We start from the raw sequence: 22305 nt of genomic DNA, 5'->3' as shown, positions 1-22305 counted from the left end.
AATAATGTTATTTTCCATTTACATTGGAGCACTCTGACATTGGGACTGATATCTGTGGACTTGTCTCTCCAGTGGTGTCTGCAAAATTTATCAGGTGGCTGGCTGAATCAGATGCATGTATGTGTTTGCCATGAACAGATAGCAATTTTTTCCCAGTGTCCTGTTAAACAATTTTACAGATTTATGGACTGCTGTAAAGAAATCTAAGCGTATAAGTCAAAATAAAAATATTACTCTGTGAAGGACTAGATATCGTTATCCATAATGGTAGTACTGTAGCTTAATTGAAGGCAACAATGTGAAGTGTTAAATGGACAGTATCAACATCTATCCCAGAATTAGTAATAAACAAACTTCAGGAACAACCTTATTTTCCTCACCCTTTTCAGAAAAGGTTTTGCTATCAAAATGCACCTGTAAAAGCAGCAGTTGCCAGTATAAGCCAGAAAAATATGTGTACAAACCAGTGACCATCTCATTTCCACGTGGAGTTCTCTAACTTCTTTGCAAAACTATGATAAATGTACAGGTAAATATAACCAGCAAAGGAGAGTGAATATGAATCTCAGGTATTTTAAAATTAAATTTTCTTTAAGTTCTACATGTCAGATGCTACCCATGGATGTCTTAAGAAAATACATTAACTCAAGCCAGTAGATTTTAGTTATCGACTACCCACAGTATTGAACAAAATGCTGCAACAACTCCTATCAATTAGAACTCCCTGCTTATTAAAGTCTAGAAAACCAGTTTTTCAAATTAGTGACAAAAAGGCTTTTGTTACCAACATTCAAACGCTTAGTATTTCCTCACGTTGTTCCATTTCTGCACCGTTTTCCTTCTTTGTGACCAAGAAGTGGTGGAAAACTCTGGCTTAATAACTATGGCTGACAAGTTACACCAGATTCTTCATAAAAAACAGCTGTTCTAGTAAATTAGCCACTAGAGTGAACATAACCCTGTGAATGTAATACAAACATAGTTACAGTAGTATATTGTCAATTAACTTCTTCACTCCTGCCAAATGCGAGGAGTCCAGCAATAGCGTCATAGAGCTGCTGTGCCACATGGCTGAACAGATCCAGTGTATCATACTTTTTTCTTTTTATCTTTTTTTCTTTAACTTGTTTCAAGCCTTACATGCCTCAGGATTTAAAGAAAAATTAGAGTTGCTCTTGTTTCTTCATCAAGAATGCTCTAGTTAACTAGATAACAATAGGAAATAGTGACAATGTTTTTCTATTAAAGCGAAATATTCCTTTCCCATCTTGTACTTGAAGGTGAGGTATTTAAGCCCTTGATATTTCCACGAAATCTGAGTGCACCTCATGCAGTTCATCCCCTTTGCTTTGTATGTGTTGAAAGAGAAGGTTGGAAGAAAAAAGATGCAGCACAATATTGGAGAAAAAAACTGCTGCCAGACTTCCAAAGACAAACTATCTACTAAATGAGAGTGCTTTGCTCTTAGTCACAAGATCATCCCAGCACATGAGTTACCTAAATGAGTTAAGTGAAGGAGAAGGAATAGCAGTGTAAGTAAGGTTCATTATAAGCAATAACGTACTTAAGTAGAGTGTACTGTGTGAGACACGTCTGTCACAGCCTCATACAAAGGCAGGCTGCCAGCCTCTGTAATTACTTTCCTAATGATTTTAGTTTTCTATAAATTTAGTCCCATATGAGTAGTAGGAGCCAGTGTTCATTGGCTTATACTGCTACTTATTGGTGTCATTGCTCTCTGTCCTCTCAGATGCCTCAGCAGGAGCAGGCAGCCCATCTCACAGGGAATGTGCCTGCTTGCCATCTGGCATGCAGCATTACTGTACTTAAAACTATTGCATGGCTCGAGGATCTCTCTTTACCTTCATGTCATCATTTTTTTTGCCTATAACTATTTCTTCTTCACAAGTATTTGTCAGAAAGGTGAGGATGTCAGTACATCTGTGCTTTAGCTCCACTTCCCTAAATATTCCAGCGTAAGTTGTGTTTATTTATATGTTCCATACCTACAGCGTGGCTTCCTTCAGAAGGACAACTTAATGACAAGGGTGTTGCAACTTAATTTTAAATACTAACAGTCTTCCTAAATCCAAGGTCTGACTAATGTGGGGGAGCTATTAAATAATTATATTAAATGCTAGACTTGAGTGCTCTTTCTATCACATATGTGGGTGAGGATTTTTCACCCTTGACATTTGATGGGACAGCAGAGTTTGTCTCTGAAAAGAAAAAAAGCCACTATCACTGGAGAAATTGTTTCAATGGCTTTCAACTGCAATTTTGAAGAAACACCCAGAATAGTTTGGATAAGATGAGTCAGAAAGACAGACGCGGTTTAAGACATCTCTGTTGCCAGTTCAGCTGGGGGCGTCCAAACACCAAAGCTGTTTCCAGATTACTGCGTTACTGTTTCTGCACTTGCTGTGTGTCTGGGGACACGACCAGTGGCTTCTCTTTGATAACACTTCAGCACTCTTCCCTGGAAAGCTGAGTTAAGGCTACAGTGGTCTGTGCGACACAGGGAATAAGAGCAGTGGATTAGCAATGGTGCACAGAACCTAGGCAGGGCTAGGGTAACATGCAATTCATACACACAGGGAACTCAGCTTGGGCTTAGCTATGGTCCAACGCATGTACACAGAGTAACAGCAGAGCTCCTAAGGACCTCACTTTCCATAATCGCTACATCATTGTGACTTTATTTTAAAATATGTTGTTTATTTAAATAGTTAAGGACATTAGTATAATGTATTAGTATAATATATGTATATATATAAGGCGTTTAAGTAGTACAAGGAAGTTCTCTGCATGTTGACTTGTCAATGTCTGCGAAGCTGAGCTCTGCCCTGAGAGGTGCACAGGAGAGACCCATACCTGGGAAGATACCTCTGGAAACAACTCAGAGAAGGCAACAGCTACCCTCCCTTCCATGGCAAGGGGTATGCAGATTTCAGGCATTATCTCAGGAGCGTTTACCATTCAACAGAACCTTGTTAGTATGTCAGCATGAAACAGCCCCAGCTGCACTGGCACTCTCTCAAAAATTATTTTTATCTGCATGTGACGCTTTCTGAACTACCACACACAAACATTCCTGGTCTGAACTGCTTTCAGGCATTCTGCCACTAGCTTTTGCAGGCCTGACCCGAGTGATCCTCACTCCGAATCACATGTTGGTCACTGCAATCATCTGAGTTTTAAAAAAAAAAAGAAAAAAATTTCCAGAGTACAAACTGGAATTAATTCAAGCCTCATGTGACTATGTCCTGCTCATTGTATGCTTCATTGACTTTAGCACAGACACACTGTACTTGCCACAGATATTTTGTAAATACCATCAGCAACATAATTTAAGTCTGCTCAGATGAGGGTGGAAGAATTTTCTTACGTTGATGGTATTTTTAATTCTCTTTTTTCTGGAAGGTAAAAAGCTTAGTACATAATTTCCTGAGAACACAGTGAGTCCCATTAAAAACAATACACACAAGAAATGAAGGTTACATGGTGACAAAAAATCAGAACTTTATGTTTCATCAATGTAAGTAGCATTTTAGCATGTGCAATTAACTATAAATTACTAGATAGAAGTAAATACTCCCACTTTCTTAGTGAAAGTATATTTTAAATCATTAATGAGAAATACACCATATTTTTTGGTTTTTATTCCTAATGATGACTTTTTTCTCATGGTTTTTTTTTCCTTAAAATCCATCTGAATAAACATAGTTGTCTCATTCCCTTAGCTAAATTGGAAAACACAAAGAGTTAGGAGGTAAAATGATTTTTATTGTAAGACAAACAAACAAGAAAAGAACAGCAAAATACGGTCACTCCTGGCAATGTAAACAATACCAGCAATGTACATTGATCCAAAGTCCCTCTGGTTTACATTACTGTTAATGGAATTATTCCTGGTTTACACTAGCGTGGCCAAGGAGCAGAATTTGCTCCATTCAGAGATCAGTTTTATCTTTGTATCAGCTGCTGTCCCTTATGAATATTGGCCCCCATTTTCTGTAGACTGGCATTTGAATGTTTAATAATTTCTGTGTGGCATGAGGGAGAATTGAGTAAATATGCTAAGTCACTGTTCAGTCAGGATGGATCATCAGTCACTGATTAGGCACATTGACTCCACCAGCACTAGGGAGGTAAGAAAGAGAATGAGACTTATCCAGTCAACATTAGCCATCAGAAAATCAAGCATCTAGTCTGAATAAGTAATTGCAATACAGCCAGAAGTGAGAGACAGGCATCTCAAGGGGGCAAGTTGTTATACCTTTCCTAAAGTCTTAGAAAGGAGTGGGTTTCCCTTTGGATTCATCTGCATCTATCTTTCTTAGACTTTCTCCAGTGACAGCAATCTGAGTTTGTGACTAGATCTCCTTTTTAAATGGCTGTGCTTAGGTGACTCAAGTCCCACCTGCGGTGCAACTACTACTACCTGAGTGCTTGAGGATATCAAGTCCTTAGAGACTAGATGAAGGCTTCAAATCCTCTGCCCATCGAAGTAAATGGACTGAATCACTAAAATTAACTAAAAAGGGATAAATGGGAATGGAAAATTACCGGGACACAAACAGTACCTCGGGGTATAAATGACTTGCTTGTAAATATAGCAATTCTTTACTCACATGTACAAAGTGAACTGATTGCCAAATCTGTGGTCAGGAAGGCATTCTTCCCCACCTCCCCCCAACATATTGGAAGAGATCTAAATATTTTTGTTGTCTTCCTCGGGCACACTGAGTCAGGCATCATCTGCTCCATCAAGTGGGCAGGTCCCCATGACCAGTATCGGGCTGATTCTAGGTAAGAGTGCAGACTGCTGGGCATGGCTTTTTCCACATCTCTCAAATTTTATGATTAGAGACTAACTTAAAGGTGATGAAACTAATACAAAATAGAAAATAAAAAACCTCTTTTTACAAATACGTTTTACGTGCTATTCTTAAAAGGGCACTTTGCTTCCACAAAGAACACAGGCAAAGGCATGAGGAAGTTTCTTTGGTTCATAAATTTAATTAAGTCACAGTTATGCCAATCTTTCTGACTAATTGGGAATGATGAGATGTTGGCAAGCTCTTTAAGCACTTCCAGACATGTAACCCTTCACAGACCAAAGGTACCACATAATAAATAGGCATTTTTACATGTTACACTCTTTATTTAGGCACATGAAAAAAGAAAACTGCAGGTTTGCTTAAGTTGCCACAAGAATTACCCATAACAACAGTATAGTGATGAGGAAAAAAAGACAGAGGGAGAGAGAAATATAGTGAGAAATTATTTTCTTCATTTGCTGTCTCAGAAATAAATCAATAATACTACTGAAGGCAGAAACATTTTTCAAAATTGTTCTTCTTCCAGCTATCTCACATCTGGGTCCCTGGTTAGTGTGTTAACCATCCCACTGACAAAACTATCAAATAAACAGCCTTTTCTTCTCTGACCTTCTATCACCATAGGTATTCAAAGCTCTTAAAGCAAGCAAAAAAAATTGCATAGTTTTTCCATCATGCATTTTCAAGATTTGACTTGGGTTAATCAAGAGTTGGGTTAATCGAGTTTTGATTTGTGTCTTCGTAACTGATGGACAATGCCAGTTTAACTTGTTATTTATCAGATTTTTCTGGATATAGGTGAAAACAACTGTCCTCAGAGGAAGCTAGGAACAAAGTAGTATTGTAAACCATCAGGGTCTGTTCACTGTAGGGTCTCCATTGTCAACACTTCGGTTGTCTCTCCATGACAAACCTAAACCTGCTATCATTAGTAGATTAAACAATAGCGTTGCTGCTAAGCATTTTCACCTACCATCCCAAGGAGTTAAGAGTTAGTTTGGAGCATTATGGTCAAGCCCAGTTCTTGGTTAATGCAAGTCACCTTACATTCATGAAAATGAATGGAGCTAACTCTCTATACACAATTAAACGTTTGACCCTTAAAGAGCACAGCTGAAGAGCTGAACTAAATCACTTGTAAATGAGCTAAAACAGATGTTCACAGATATTTCTGTGTGTTCAAAGGGCAGTCCACAGCCTGCTTTAAAGTGACATATGGCCAGGCATAGATAGGATAGGATAGGATAGGATAGGATAGGATAGGATAGGATAGGATGGGATGGGATGGGATGGGGTGGGGTGGGGTGGGGTGGGGTGGGGTGGGATGTCCTGAATTAGAGCGTCTCCTTTTGAGAGGTGTCTTACACTCACTGACTGACTCCCAGGTGGCAGGACATTTACCACATAACTTCACACGATGTTCCTGACAGACACTTCCCAGAGCCTCCTTTAAAATTCTAGTGTTCAATATAAATAGGAAGGGATCTAAAACATTTTTGTGTTGTTTGACAGCTTGAAAACTTTCATGAGCTTTCCTTTCCATTATTTCTCTCTCATAACAGATATTACATGATTCAATTTTTTGCAAGTCTTTAGCTAGGAGTTCTGGATAAATTATGGAGTGTAGGGTTCAAAGGTCACTCTTCCATAGGATGAGCTTAGAGGAGGGATGAGGGATTTGAGATCTGCTGTCAATACAGTACTGAATTTCCCATTGATCAAATATTAATTGAAATTACTTCACTATAGTGAAGTATACACTTCTACTATAGTGTAGAAACTATATTTCTTCTCAAATTAATGATGCACAACTGCATCCGTCCATTGATTAGGGCAAACAAGTGAAATGAAAGTAAAATCAAAACACTTGAAAGCCTCACATGGTGTGAATATGCCACAAGTAAGACAATATAATATTTTATTATTACAGTCTTTGCACTGCCTCTCATCATTCTCCTTTGAAACTCTCACCCTCCATTCGCTGTGTCTAGGTTGTGAATTGTCTGGTGTGGGAGCTGGGTCTTTGTTCTGTTCTTTGTAGGGAGATCATATCAATAAATTGTAGGGTAAAATTTCACACTGTTCCCACTGTCAATGGGCATTTTACATTGAACTCTGCATGAGAAGAGTATGACTCATATAGTGCACTTCTGAAAAAACCCAGCCCTCCATGCATGAGGAGTAGCAAGTCCAGTTTAGTTTGTTCCTTTTCCCTGTTCTGATCAATTTAACTACTTTCAACAGAAGAGGAAAGAAACTTTCACAAACTAGTTTGCAGTTGACTTTAGGTTTCTCATTTTTAGGTAATAGTGCTTTTGCAAACTAGCCCTGTTACTCAAGTTCATTAAGGTGATTTTACACTATTATTCATTGTTGTGCTCTTCTGAGAAGGTTGTGAGGTCTGGTGATTTCAGTAAGTCTTAGAAGTAAAAGGTCAAAGTTCCAATAAAGGAGAAGGCTTGATTCACTGAAAAACCATGACTAAACCATCTCATCCTCCTGTGTCACAACCAGCTCCACTGTAAGTCGGGGGAGAAACATTACGAAGCATGACTGTTTGGATTAGACTACCTGATTCAAACACGTTGGTTGAGATTTCCAAAGCTAATGAGGGAAATCCCCTCACTGGGTTTGAAAACCTCAAATGCTTTTTAAAAATCTATTTACATTTTATATCTGGAAAGCATAGCGTACTTTGTGGATTGTTCATTGCTTGCTGTGTTCATTACAAGTGCAGGAATTTGGTGTTCACTATGAAATACTTGTTTCATATACAGCCTTGTCCTTTCATAGTGCCCTTGCAAAAATGTCATTGTCAATGTGTTTTAATCATTATTAGAAACCAGCATGTGAAAGCATAGTTAAACAGAACTTGAATTTTTAAAGGTGACCCTCAAGTCTTTTTGCATATATTGTGTTGAAGTGGGCGAATCAGGGACATCTTCCCTTCCAGCTCATTTCGACTTTCCCCAGTTGTCATGCAATTATTTACCAGGAGGACAGTGGGAGTGCTGATTCTGCCACAGAAGTCGTGCTTTGTACACCTGCTTATTCAGAAAATATTCAGCTCACTTTTCAGGCAGACAAAATACAAAAGAATCAGTTAGAGCTGGAAATCTCTGCAAAGCTACGCTCTTTCCTGCAAATTCAGATTCGAGGGAGGCAAAGCCTGTGAATAATGGAGACTGTCCGAGGGCACAACTTTGCTTACAATGGAGGGAGTATGAATCAGCAAAAGAACAGGTTCCCACTTCTGTTCAAGACTGATTTACACAAGCCCATAAATCATCCAAATGAGGAAAGCCAGAAGTGGAAGACAGGAATGCCACATGTGCCATGACACATGGAGCATTATTTAAAGATCATCTTACAGAACGATTCCAAGTATCAGCACAGCTATCCAGAATAGGAAACTGAGTCAACGAGAGGGCCACTGAACTCACGCTTACAAACACTGCAAATTACTCACCATCATACTGTGGTGATTATGGAGCTACTGAACTAGGTTATTAGCAAGGTTTCCTGACTTAATCCTTCATTTACAAATTAATGTATTTGCCTATTGTGAGCTCAGCCTTCCAGTCTTGGGGCAGCAATTAACGCTGCCTCCTCCAGAAACATTCAGTGGAGGTCATGGCCCTGGGGGAGGCTTCCAAAAATTCCCTCTGCCTGGACACTGCTGCCACCCACAGTTTAAGAGACAACTGGTTACAAAACCAGACGTTTTTCAGCAGCTTTTAGAGTTCTTACAAGTGTTGGTCATTTTTCTGAGCACAGTGATAGCTTTTCACAGCAGAATGTTTGAGAGACAGGCTTTTCACACGGGGAATGGGCACACAAGAGTAATCTACCCTGACCATAGTGTGCAAGTTCATCTTAGAACCTCAATGCAAATTATGTCTTATTTGCAGAGCTAACTGATATACAAACTATGAAAACTCCTTGCTTAAGTTGCCATCATATCAATGAGAAAAATAACGTGAAAAAAACAGGAAGTGGAGTCATATTTAACATAGATTTACATATATTGTAGATGGGAATTTATCTGTACTCCCAGTACAGTTTCAAAGCAAAGCACAGAGGTTTTGCTGCTTGAATTCCAGTAAAATTGTTTGAATTTGTGCCACTAGAGCCTTGCTAAGCCTTTCAAGACTTTCTCTGTTTTCCTTAAAAGCTCTATGACAAACAGTGTAAGATCTGTTCTCCAGGATATTTCAGTCCCCACAAGGAAACAGAGATCTTTTAAAAAAACTATTTATATCCATCAGAGAATGAGCGCCTTGCACAACCTGCTACCCACGGGTCGCTGTTCGATACAACTGCAGGGACTCTCAGCTGTGGGCTGGTATGCACGAGGAAGAGGGGAGGATATTTTCTTCGAAGAGAGGAGGAGGCTGCAGGAGGCAGACTACTGAGGCTCTCAAGGGAAGCTGTAAACCCATGCAGGCCAGTGCCTAGATGCTGTAACTTTGAACATAAAGTCGCATGCTATGTATTTATCTTATTTCCCGTTTTATGCCGTAAAGTTAAACCTGGAGATGATCTATTGCAGAACAGATCTGCAAGTACAAAAAGGCCACCTTACTGTTATTTGTTATTTGTCACTGCATTTTGGCTTCTGTTTTACTTCTCTAACATGCTGGAGAAAATGATCTGAAGATGATATGAATCTGTGAAGTATCTTAATAACTGTCACCTTTGCAATATTTTTCCGCTGTTGCTTCAACCTTAATTTTAGTGTTATTATTATTGCTCATAAGAAGTTTTAAATATGGATCCTTTGGGAGATATTTTGGAATTAAGAAATGCAGAAATGCACAAAAGCATATAAAATTTCTTAATAATGAAAAATTGTAGATGTTGAGCATTATAGTCCATTACATTACCGGTATGGCCCTTCAGTTATTTTGCCTTCTATTGATTGAATCTTTAATCCTATAAAATCCTTGTGTAATATATAATTATTTTACCTGTCTTTCAACTGTCTAGGCTGAAAAGATGCGTTGTAATGTGCCTTGTGAATTAAATCAGCTTTACGATTGAACTAGATTCTTTGATATCTTATGTGAGCATAGATTCACGAACTGCATGCTAAGGATCTGGCCTTCTGAGTTTTTTTAAGCTTTTTTTTTTTGAAAAATGAGAAAAAAATTGGAAATGCCACCTAAACCTGTGGTCTGCTATTGGTCTACAGATCTACGATATGTCTACTACCATAGGTCTACTGTTGCAGGACACTCAGCACCATTTAAAAATATTTTGTATTAATCATTGACCCTTCTGCCTGGAGATAGGTAAAACCATGTCTCAACCTATTACCCTTTGTTATTTACCATATACCATGCTTAGCTTTGCACAGAAGAAATGCAGATTGGGCTGGAAGTAAAGAGACAAAAGATTATCTGCCTTCTTCCTGGAAATGATCAGACTATTTTCCTTCCATAGAGTGAAAAGGGCTGTTAAGATACTATGTGGAAAAGAGATTGTGACTTTTGTTTTCCATTGCATTTTTTTAAATAAACCAGTGGTTTTAAAAATAAAGAATTCAAGGAGGAAAAAATAATAAGAAAAACCAACAGGGCCTTAAACAAACTTCGGTGTTTAAAGAAAACTAATTCAACATTATGGGTGAATCTAACATACAATGTATGTAAGCAATACAAGCAGTTCCATATATGCTTTTGCTTTGGAGTCTGTAAACCTCACGCTGCTAGCTCACTGCACTTGTAATACTGCACAGCAGTGGCTCTAGCTCACAAAAACTCACAAAGGATCAGAGTTAGATCCTGCTGCAAAACCACTCTCGAGCTAAAGGAAACGCAAATAGAGTTGAAGAGCACTGTGGAATTCACTCAATATTGTTGGGGAAAAATAATTATTTCTTTACCTGGCTTTTATTTGGAACTAAATGAATAAGCTTCTCTCATGTTTTCAGTGTTCATTGCAGTCATGAGGCCATAAAGAAAATCTAAGTATACATACTGGACTTTTTAAGGGGACATCATGTCTCATGTGGCTAGTGATATATGTTTGAATGTTAGCAGCACAGAAAGGGCCATAGGATCTGTCTTCACATTCATTTTAGTTCCATCCAAGAATCCAAATTCCGTATTTTTGCTTGTATTTCTAACCTGAAGCACTCATATTTTTTTCACAGAAGATGAAGACCCAGGATTTAACAATATCATTTAGATTTATGGTAGCTTAATATGACATTTGAGATTTTTCATCAATTTTTTTTGGCAAAACTACACAGGCCTGTTCATTAAGACTATTATTCGAACGATATAGCACCATGTCTGTTCTAAATGAAAATGTTTATTTATCTGATTACCCATCAGAGTTATGTATCAGCATTAAGATCCTCATTTGTGAGAAACCAATTTACACAAGAAATTTCTTGTTTCGTATCAAAGAAGACAAATCTTTGGTGCTCCTAGAAACTCTCTTTTGATTGGTAAAAACAATTCTGCTGGAGTTCTTTGTGTTACTGGCTCAATATTTTCCAGCTGAAACACCACCTGAACTTGTGTATTTAAAACAAGATAGCTAAAATCATAAAAGATTTTGAAAGCCTTAAGCATAACAAAACGTTGATCGCCAAATTGAAGAATGAAAGATCATTTTGGGGAACAGAGAATGAAGAACTGCTCTCTAGACCAGGTTTAGGCCAGGTAAGTGTAACCTGGGGGAATTTGTATATGAGGTAATTTAAATAATTCTGGTTCTTGTTACGAAATTGCTGTGTTGTTAAACTTCAATGCATAGCTAGCCATTAGAAGACTAATTTTCCAACACCTCTCCCCTGGAAAAAGTTACAGCACAAAAAAAGATGCCATTAACAAGTGGATGAACAGAGGTTGAACAAAAGAGAACACCCAATGGAAAATCTGTTTATCTCTGGGGAAGTACATGCAAAAAAAATGGAAAATCTCCAAACCAAAGAACAGAGAAGTTTTCTTTTCTAGCAGAGGGGTTCTTTTTATTGAGGGTACATACAAGAAAGAGAGGGAAAGACCATAGGAGAGAAAATTATTCGGGAAAAAAGCTTTATGTGGGAAGGGGAACTTGGCCCGACCTTACAGAACAACAAAGATAGGTAGGACAAATGTGCGAACCCAAACTTGTAGTTATGCTAATCCTGCCACAGCTACACTGAGGAAATAGCAGCAGAAACAACCTGCAGAGGTTTCTGTACTCTTTGGTTGTACCTTTCCAGTGGTTGTATCTTCCGATGTATCTTTCCCAAGCACTGGAACTTGCTCCTCTGCATCCTGCTATGCTGCCAGGATGGTCCCTGGGATAGGACCTGTGCCAAACAGGAGGGTCCCCCGGCGTGAGAGGGGCCTTTCCAAGCAGACAGTTTGGGTGGGGCAACCTTATTCTATTTATTGGTATAGCTGTGAGCTATGCTAGCTGCAGAGCCTAAGAACAACACCAGAAATTATTATTTTATGGGTAGGTATGTATTCTTTGGTTCCACAAATCTTTCCTGGGTCCTTGGTCCCTCCCCAAGCTCCCTTTTATGTTCTGATGAGGAAGCATGCTTGTTTAATTTGCCATGGCAATGGTACGTGAGATATCCACTAGCAAGTTTTTCTTCATAAGCACACTGGCTTCTGCCTTATTTTGAATGAAAATTTAATAATATTAATAAAAAAATGCAAGGTAAATCAGAAAGAGGTGCTTTCACTGATTGGTTCTTTTCTCCCTTGTGAGAGTGGCCTTGCAAATCTTTCAGTGAAAGAGATGGTCCAAAGTTCTATTTGCATACTGGCATGGATGGATGCTGCTGAAAAGAAAGGGTAACACACAGTTGATGAGTGGCCAGTCTATGATATTAATGGGTTGGAAACTGTCTTTTAATATCACACTTTGCCCTGTTTCATTCCATGAAAATGTTTCTTTCTCCTGACTCTCAATATTCATAGTACTCTTCAACACTTCCATGTAATTTACAGTTAAGAAATAAATGGCTTCCGGTAGAATTACCAGAACAGTTGTGTCTATCCAAATATGCAACCAACTTAACCTTCACATCCCAGCACACTGAGGTCCCTGTGTCCAGCTTCAGGAATAATGTTCCTTGATACTTTACTGGAACGCACTCCACCAACCTCCAACATCACAGTAAGCTCTGTTTATGCCCCTGCATCAAGCTTCCCGAAGCTGGTGTACAATTGTGCCACCTACCACTGTCCCACTGCAGCTGGTCCCCTGCTCTCTCCCTCCCACCCACAACCACCACCATTTCAAGCACTGTCCAAAGTCACAGGTTCTGCACAGGGAATATACCTAGTGGCTCACTGGCAGTGTTCTTCTCATCTTTTTTTCTGTACTTAGAAAAGTTGCCTTTCATACACAAAGGTTTTGCAACTTCTGTTGTTTGTCTTAGACCCACAAATACATGCAAGCTTCCTCAGACAAGCATAATCATTTAATAATGTTCAGGTGGTAAATGAATAGCTTTGCAAATGCTTTCAAGTCCTATACCTTTGTTGCAGCACCCTTTCTCTTTCCTTGCCAGGCAATTCCTCGTCCATAGTTTTCATCATAGCTTCTTGTTCCTGCAGGCCCGGGGCATGACTGAGAATTGATGGCATGGTTCTCCACCAGGAAGGATGTTGTTTTACTGGGTGACCCTTCGAAATCCAAGATAGTAGCATACACATTGACACAGGTACCACCAGGCACTGGAGGCACTCAGACCCCCGGGTGTGGCAGAGATAAGAAAACGGTCAGAATGACACAGTGGGAAGGAGATTGTCCATTACCCACAATTTTCCCCTTGTTTTATGTTCTAAATTCCTCATTTGTGCTACCTGGACAAGTTGAAAACGCCACCCACCATGCCCATGGTATGAACTGCTTTTCTTGTGATATACTACTTCCACATCCCATAGTGTATTGCACCAAAAGGTGCCAAAAGACCTAAATGGTCTTTTACCAACAAAAGTGCAAATAGTGAGGACATGCAGTGGCTGGTACAGATGCTTTGACCTGTGGTGCTCTTGCAACTCAATTTTGTCATCACAGATGATGAATCAGAAGAAGTACAGGTGCCAAATTCTGTAACACAGAGGAAGCTTGAGTTAAATTAAATTCAGTTCTCATGATACAAATTAGCTAGAAAATAATGACAGAGATCATCTTTTAAATTATTAGTCTGAATCACACCCCAAAATTGACAACAGTCAATTTTAAGGGGACAAAAGTTTTGTACCTTTGGAAATACTCACACTGGAGATAATGCAATGCTCTTCAGTTAATATTGGTTTCTCACAGCCCATAGCCTGTTATCCAGATGACTAAATCACAAATGCATGCTCGAAACTCCAATTTAGACTTGGCTTGGCTGTCTATGTACACCCTGTATCTGTCATGTTTAGCTACTGCTGATATTTTGCTATCAATATGAGTGAATCATCCTCTGAATCACTTCAGATTTTCTCTCTGAGCTCTTTTAAGAGTCATTATAATACTGTTAGTCTGAATGTCGGCTCTCAATGAACTGAAAGGTCTGAAGTCGGTGTTAAGACTCACCAGCAGCTGGAAAGGGCTCCAGATGTCACATGGTAAATCAGTTTTCCAGCACTCCTCTTGTTACTGTTTTCTCCTCCCTCTGTGACTTCATCTCTTTGCTTGTCCTGCCCAGTATGCCAGATTCATAAGACTTCAGGATGGGGAATTTCTCTGGTTAGTGAATCTGCACAATACTATTGATGCCCAGTCTAACAGAGATATTGGCAATAAGTCTGAAAGATGAAGATAGCATCCCATCCCAGCTGGAGCAGGCATCTTTGTGTTCTTTGAAAATACTTCCCTGAAACTTTAAAATATAAAAGTTTACCAGTTGAAAAGAAACTGATGCCCTGGCTATGCAGCATTGTCACCTGAATTTGAACCCATTTCTTAAGATCAGCTCTGATTCCTAACTGTGTCTTCATTCACCAGCCTTGATTTCTTACTAGCTTTTTTCTGGAAGACTGGATGTTTGTCCAATGCTGTTCATAAGAGAGACACTTAATATGGAAGAGCTAGATGAAATACTTGACAGAATATATTTTTATAAAAATACACATTTTTCCAATAGTCATACATTTCAAATAAATTTATTGATTTCAATAAAATTTTTCAAACTGAACAAAAAAGAATCAATATTGTGAAGTGATTCATTAGTAGTCTTAGTCTTAGTATTAGTATTAGAATTAGTATTTAGTATAGCAAGAGGTTATGGCTCATTCAGTTTCCAGGCTGGAACAGTAATGCTTTTAAAACAGCAGAATTTCGTTTAGAATTAAAAATGTTTATCTTCACCCAGTTGCACGTAACAATACATTGGTGGAACAAACCATCTTAGGGAAACACCTTTTGTTTTATGCAGTACATACAAGAAATTTTGCCTAAGGCAATAACCCATGGCATAAATACCGTGACGCCCAGAAATACAAGGCTTCAGCCAAAGAAAGTTAATGTTTCCAGGATGGTTATGCCCATATGGATTATATTCAAAGGCCTGCCAGGCCCACAGAGTGCTGCGAGTGACAACCTGCAGGTCTCAGGGTTGCTGCTCCTTGCACAGGACTAGAGGACCCACAGGGAGCTGGAGGGAGGCAGCCTGGCACACAGCTTGACCCACGTCGGCCCCTCCTACTGTGATATATTCTGTATGTCTGCTGTTACCTATGAGGTATCTTTTCAGATGACCGGCTACTCAGACCTCAGCAAGGAACAAGCAGAAAGAGCTCACCAGCTGGTAATGCTCTTTATCCCATCTGTAAATCTCTCAGTTCTAAATTTCAGTTTCTGCAAGCTTTACACAGCACATGGTAAGAGGTTTCACTGTGCCTTCCATCACTCTGAATTAACAGTGATAATAATAATGCTTAACCTTTGTAGAGTTCTTTCTATCTTCACAATGCTTAACTGACATTAGCTAATCACATTACAATAGCTGGGCTGCTTATCATTCCTACTTTTTACAGTGCCATGAATAATCTGATAAATATTTCTTTAGCTCATATAAACAGCTTGTCCACTCTCCCGTCATTTTCTATTTTGCTTAAGCTATAAATATCTGATATTAACTGAAGAAATGAAGAAGTTTGTCAAGCTCACCCTAAACTAAAGCATATAATTATGTTGATATGGTAGATCTGAGAGTGAATATAAGCAAATTCCATGCATGTTCTTGTAGTGTATTTTTACATCTATATCCCTAATTATGGGCATCTGCTGAGGATTATATTGTTTGAGAATTAAAATGTGTGAACTAGTTTGTTTGGAATCTGTTCATATTGATTATTTAAAAGCACTCTGTATTTATTGTTTCAAACATTAAGTACTGACATACTATGCCAATACCATACTGTAGTAGTGTATATGCTGTAGTGGGCAGAGACTGTGGTTTAAGCAGCCTACATTTCGGTATTCAAATTCTGTTTTATTGTTGAGAAGCACCAAACTCTGTGTCTTTCCCACACTCTTGTCAATAAATGTATAACTTCTGGCCTCAGATAATCAGCAGAAGGATCAGGAAATAAGAATTACAAACTTCCCACGTTTTATCTGGGGTTAACACTTCATGTGGGATGATCACTCTGTAGCAAAGAAATAAACTTATTTCCATATTTAAAGTGAGATTAATTTCTTTGGCAAATAACTGTTTCTCTGTGCTCTCCTTTTTCATTGGAATAGGACTATTTCATTATCTCATGAGATCTGCTGTGCTTTGGATCATGGTTGCTTGCTAGTGGTATTGAGATTCTCAGCTGAGATACTGCAAACTGTTTGCATTGATGGTGAATTTTCTTTGGGGTCCTGACCTTTGATTTCTATTTTAAGATCCGATTGCTTTCAGCTTTCATCCATGGGCCTCTGTACTTTACACTCCTTGCATTATAAGTCCCCAGCCTTATCCATGATAGACACAAACTATACTACATCCTTACTAGCATCTGCAACAGAATCAGTTATCTCTGCCCCAGTCTCTAAGAGACAAGCAGATCCCATTATTATTCCTTTATTAATACAGTTTTGCGTGCATCGTGCTTTATAAGGAAAAGATGAGTCACTGTTCCAAGAGATCTCACCCTATAAATTAGATGTGGCACATGGAATGACGACAGTAAAATGATTAGAGAAGGAATACATTTTAATATATGAATTTATTGAAAGATTTTGTGACAAGTTCCCTTTACGTTTGTATCTTGTTTGTCCAAGATATACAACTCAAACCCAAAAGATAAGGGACTATGCTCAAAACGGAGCTAGACCCGTTCCTCTTGCAAGCTCAGCTCTTCTGTAAGTGCAGAGAGGACAGCACTTGTTCTGAAGAAGATACTGTAGCACTTTGACAACAAAATTTATTCTTAGCCACCAAAAGAGATATTAAAATGAATAATGACTCATCTCAGCAGGCACTGAACTGCAGCCTTAATCCCAATCCTAGTGGGAGAAGGGTAACAGTCATCATGCTCCCATGTTTAAAGCAAACATTTTTACAAAATTACAGTTACTCCAAAAACACAAGCGAACATTTCTCTTTCTTGAGTCTGCAAAAGAACATCCTCCCTCCGCCCTGCGCCAGGGCACAGGGATCTGACAGAAAACCTGTTCCAGCCCTGGAGGTGCTCCCGCAGCCACCCGAGTACCTCTGCATCACCTATCAGTACAAACCCCTACCAGCAGGCGTCAGGACAAGAAAAGATAGCTTTTACTTTGAAAGACAAACCTAACAATTATTTACTGGGAAAAATGGCAGTTTTGGCTGTCCTATGTGTACACTGTTAGTGCCTTGTACACCTGTACATACGGACAACAGAAAGCGCTTATTTTCCTAGGTACTCCTTGTCATGGTAAAGTCAGATGTACTTTAATCCTTCAAGCCACACTAGTACAAAGCAAAGTATTTCAGTGCTTGTTACCTGAGCGGTCACACAGCTCACCGTGGGAATGTTTTATTGAAGAAGTAACGAGGTACCTAACCACTGTCACCGTGAGGGTCAGGAGGAAGCCACTGCCTGGGAACACCTGGAGGCTGGGAGTACCGTGATCACACAGGGCTGCACACTTAATTAAAGGCGAGAGAGAGGATTTTAGATATGAATAGAGGAAGAGGAATCACCAGCACTCTTGCAGGGTTTCTGTCTTGTTTTCCTGTAATGGACACCTACCTTGCAAGTCCTGCAACTCTGTATAGACCCATCAAGAGGCCACTAATGCAGACAAGGCCAGCTCGGCGGGATGCAGAAAGGCATGGCAGAGGAGCGGCTCCCGGCAGCACATGATGAGGCTGCCCGCTCTATTTCCTCTGGCAGATCTGGAAGAAATCCAGCCTCGGATAAGCATGGATGAACGGTAAATAAGAGGGGTGTGTTTGTCTCTGGAAGGTTTTCCGTGTACAAGACAGTCCCGCATGAGGCACATGTTTCTTCAGGACCACCCTGTCTTGTTTTGCACGGTGTTCCAGAAACCTGAGTGTGACGGTAGTAAACAAAGGGAAGGCTGTGGCTGCGTCAAGAAAGCCGGCTGCTCCCAGCCCAGAGAAGCTTTCACTAATTGGCCGTGTGCTTATTTTGTGTTCTTACATTGCCACCCTCTGACAACCCAGAGGATTAAAACACTGCCGTTCGACGGACAGCTGAAGTTTGAACAAGGCGTGTTCATGAAGTACGAGCCTGAACACAACAAAGTGGAAATGCATTTTTACTGCCATGGTTTGGCTTGAATTTAATATCTTTCGGGTTCTGTAGTAAGTCTTCCTGGATATTTCTCATCTATTGCTGTACAAGAAAGATTTGTTTAAAAGCTGATTTGGGGATGTATAGAGAGAGAATTCAGCTCAGTGCTGAACCTAAATCAGTCTCTATGAGTGTTCCCTCAGCCCCCAGAGGAATTAGAGATGAGAAATGGTGTTATCCTGTGTATGCTAAAGAAATTAAGTCATTGGCTATACAGAATAAAAGCAGAGAGTATTTACTGAGGGTTCATGGAAGCAGGGATAGCAAAACCTTAAGACCAAAACACCCAAGTACATTGTGCATAGACGCTGTGAATACTAATCCATGTACAAGAATAGCAGCAGCATCACATTGAAACCGGCTGTTTCCCACATATTGGAGGATATATTCTGTCTTCCTTACCTGCCTTCCCATCAAGAGCTTGCCTGTGAAAATCTAACAATATTTGTATCTGTGTGAATGTCAAATTGTACAACACCTAATGGGCACAAAATGCAGTACACAAAGTAAACACTTACACTTTCTCATATAAAATGTGAAAGGTAATTTTACATAATGATTACCTTCAGCCAGAATTGCTTACATCTGAGACAGTAGTGCATGAAGAATAACTGAAAAGCAAAAAGCTATATATATGTTTTTGAAATAGAAGGGATTATATATGCAGTGTACGACATTTTACTTGATAACTTCTTACGAACATCTTATTAATAGAAGACAGATGTGGACAAACTGAAAAGAGCACAGTAGAGATTTACCAAGACAGTTATGGGGACAAAGCACGGCGTACAAGGAGAAGTTGAAGGAACTGGTGGGACAATGCCCCGCACAATCTGGTCTGGTTTTGACATTAGCCTTTCTTCTGTCTTTCAAGGTTAGACCAGACAACCTCCAGAGGACCTTGCCAACTTACATTTTTCTGTGACTATGACATACTTTCATGGACATATGGACAGTGATGCTCCACATGGTGCATCTCAGGTTTGCTCCACAGCTTACGTTCCCTCTCCTCTCAGACAAGAGTGGTGCTGCCAGGTAGCTCCTTGCTTTGGCACCAAGGACAAAGCGGAGCTTAAAACCTTCCAAAAAAGATCCACTGTGAATATGGAGTGTTGGTCCTAGGGTAGAGGGCTCCTTGCTACTTTGTTTTGTCAGGTTGTTTTAACAAAATGCAAAGTTTAAAGTGTAGAATGTCCTTCAGACTAGAAAAGAGAAATTATGCAGCTTGGTTAGTGGTCACAGAAAAAGCCTGGAGAAAAAACTCACTTCAAAAGTGAGTTGATAAGGAATAATCTATTCCTTATCAAGATATAGGGCACATAAAATATACCACACATTACAACTTTCACTTTCATCATGAGTGTCACCTTAACTTTGAGTGAATAAGATTGTGAAATTTGGCATGGTACCCATAGTGGGTACAACTCAGAAACAAATATTCTCCCAAATAACTGTTGGGGTTTGGGGGTTTCTTAGTTGTTTGGGGTTTTTTTGTTTTTTGGGTTTTTTTGTTATTCCTCTTCTGTGGCTTTATTATATCTTTGGAAAGAACATCTGAAGCATCAGAAAAGGATTCCTGGACAGAGTTTGTATGAAACCTGAACATGAAAGAACAGAGACCCTTAAAAAAAGACAAGCATGGAATATGATTATGAGGCTTAAATTCTAGGAAGTGGCATAGTCCAGTAATAAAAAATAAATAAATGTGACTGCTAAAAATAGCTTGATTTCCTTTGATTATAATAACTGGTGTTTCTGTTTTTTCAAGGGAATAATGACTAGATTTTTTACACTATGTTTATTACGATAGTACTTAACTAGAGCTGAGAAAATTCTCAATGACAGTTCCATTTATTTACCCATCTAACATTATATTTGTTTCTAATAATTTTTGTATGCCTGAAAGGTTTTTAAGCATATTGTCAGAAAAAGCAGATGTTGAGGACACTGAAATTAAAATCAGTTCTTTAATTATTAAGGAAGATTTTGACTGAAATGGGAAATAAGTTTTACAGCTTAAGACATCTAGTAAAGGAATAAAATAACCCTTCTAATTAAGAAAGATCAATGAATGAGAAAATTTAAATAAATAATAAAATAATTAAGAATAAATGTATACAACATTTGTATGAACAATTTTAAAGCAAAATGAAAAATACATTTGTTTTTGAAAATAATTCAGAATTAGTAAATACTAGTATGACTGTTCTTAGTAACTGTCTTAAGCATTAGAACATGGAATATTTACTCATATATCATCTCCAAGAAGATGCTTATCTTCAGTGTTAGCCTTGTTTGTAGTTAAAACTCAGCATGTGATTTTCTGTCACCTGTAGCTGAAAGTTGACATGTTCCTCTGTTTCTAACTTTTTTAAAAAAATCTAGATTTGTGAGAAGGAACATATTCGCTAAAAGAAAAGACTATGCAAAGGATATCTCTGATATGGTAAACATGGCTGATGGAAACCCAAGTGAGACTAGAGAGCATTATGCTAGATAGAGAATTGTGAATTAAGGTCCTCCTTTCTCTTGGATTGTCTATAGCTGACAAGACACAAGAAGAGATGAGACAAGAAGAGATTTGTCGTCTTCTCATCTAAGAGGAGTCAAGAATGAAGGAGCGAAGCTGAGCCTGGGAAAACGTGGGGGGTGGGAGGAAGCTGTTGTTTTATTTTGTCTTTGTTTCTGACTATCCAAACCTATTGTAATTGGGAATAAATTAAGTTAATTTTCCCGAGGTTGAGTTTGTTTTGCCCATGATGGTAATTGGCAACTGATCTTCCTGTCCTTACCTTGACCCACAAGATTTTCTTCTTATTTTCTCCTCTTGTCCTGTTGCAGAGGGGGAGTAAGAGAGTGGTTGGGTGAGTGTTTGGTCAATGTCAACTCATTGTAATCACAGAGGATGGTAACATCATACGAGAATATTAAACAATAAAATACACTGGCCTAATCAGGATTGGGAAGCCAGTGATACATGAGTTCAAATAATTTCTTCTGAGGTTGGTCTTCGGTGATAAAGGAATTCTAAGTATAATAAATATAGCATTCTGGAGACATACAGAGAAAAGAAAAATGTCTCCATATAAATAGCAAAATGGTACTCATAACCAGAATAGAAAAAGGTGCACGTCCAACATGATTCTTGAAATTATTCTTTTCTGACATCCTGTGATTTTAATTGCATAGATTTAATAATGTATTGACAAGAGAAGCAAGAACTATATTTACACTGTTTCATCGTGGAAAAATATGTATTTTTTTGGCTTTGCAAACTAAGTTGTCTAATTTTGTTGCCTTTCCTAAGAAAAACTCTGGTCCAGAAAGAATTCATCATAGCAAAAATCAGTCCAAATTTCTCTTGCTTTGGAAAGCTATGAGCACGAGAAAGCAGCAGGTTATAGTGGAAACTGTTTTGCAACTGTAACTACAGTGGCCTAAATGAATGCCTGCTCTTATGTGCAAAGATGTCCCAGATGAATACTTCTACTTTAGAAAGTACCATTGTGCTCAAATCCCAGGCAGCTGAACAAAATGTCCTCGGTGTTTTCACGGCAGACAGTGCATAGTCTCAGTATGTTGTTCTGAAATGGGAGAGAGTAGGTGTACACCAGGGTGTTCACATGATTTCCTGTTTGGGGCGGTATTTGTCTGATGTTCACTTTAGCGTTCTACTTTGGGTAATTTTTCTTCTAAATTCTCCAAAGCACATAATTAAG

The sequence above is a fragment of the Calonectris borealis genome, chromosome 1 (genome assembly GCF_964195595.1).
Source record: "Calonectris borealis chromosome 1, bCalBor7.hap1.2, whole genome shotgun sequence".
NCBI classification, from domain to species: domain Eukaryota; kingdom Metazoa; phylum Chordata; class Aves; order Procellariiformes; family Procellariidae; genus Calonectris; species Calonectris borealis.
Note: the sequence above shows the minus strand (reverse complement) of the source record.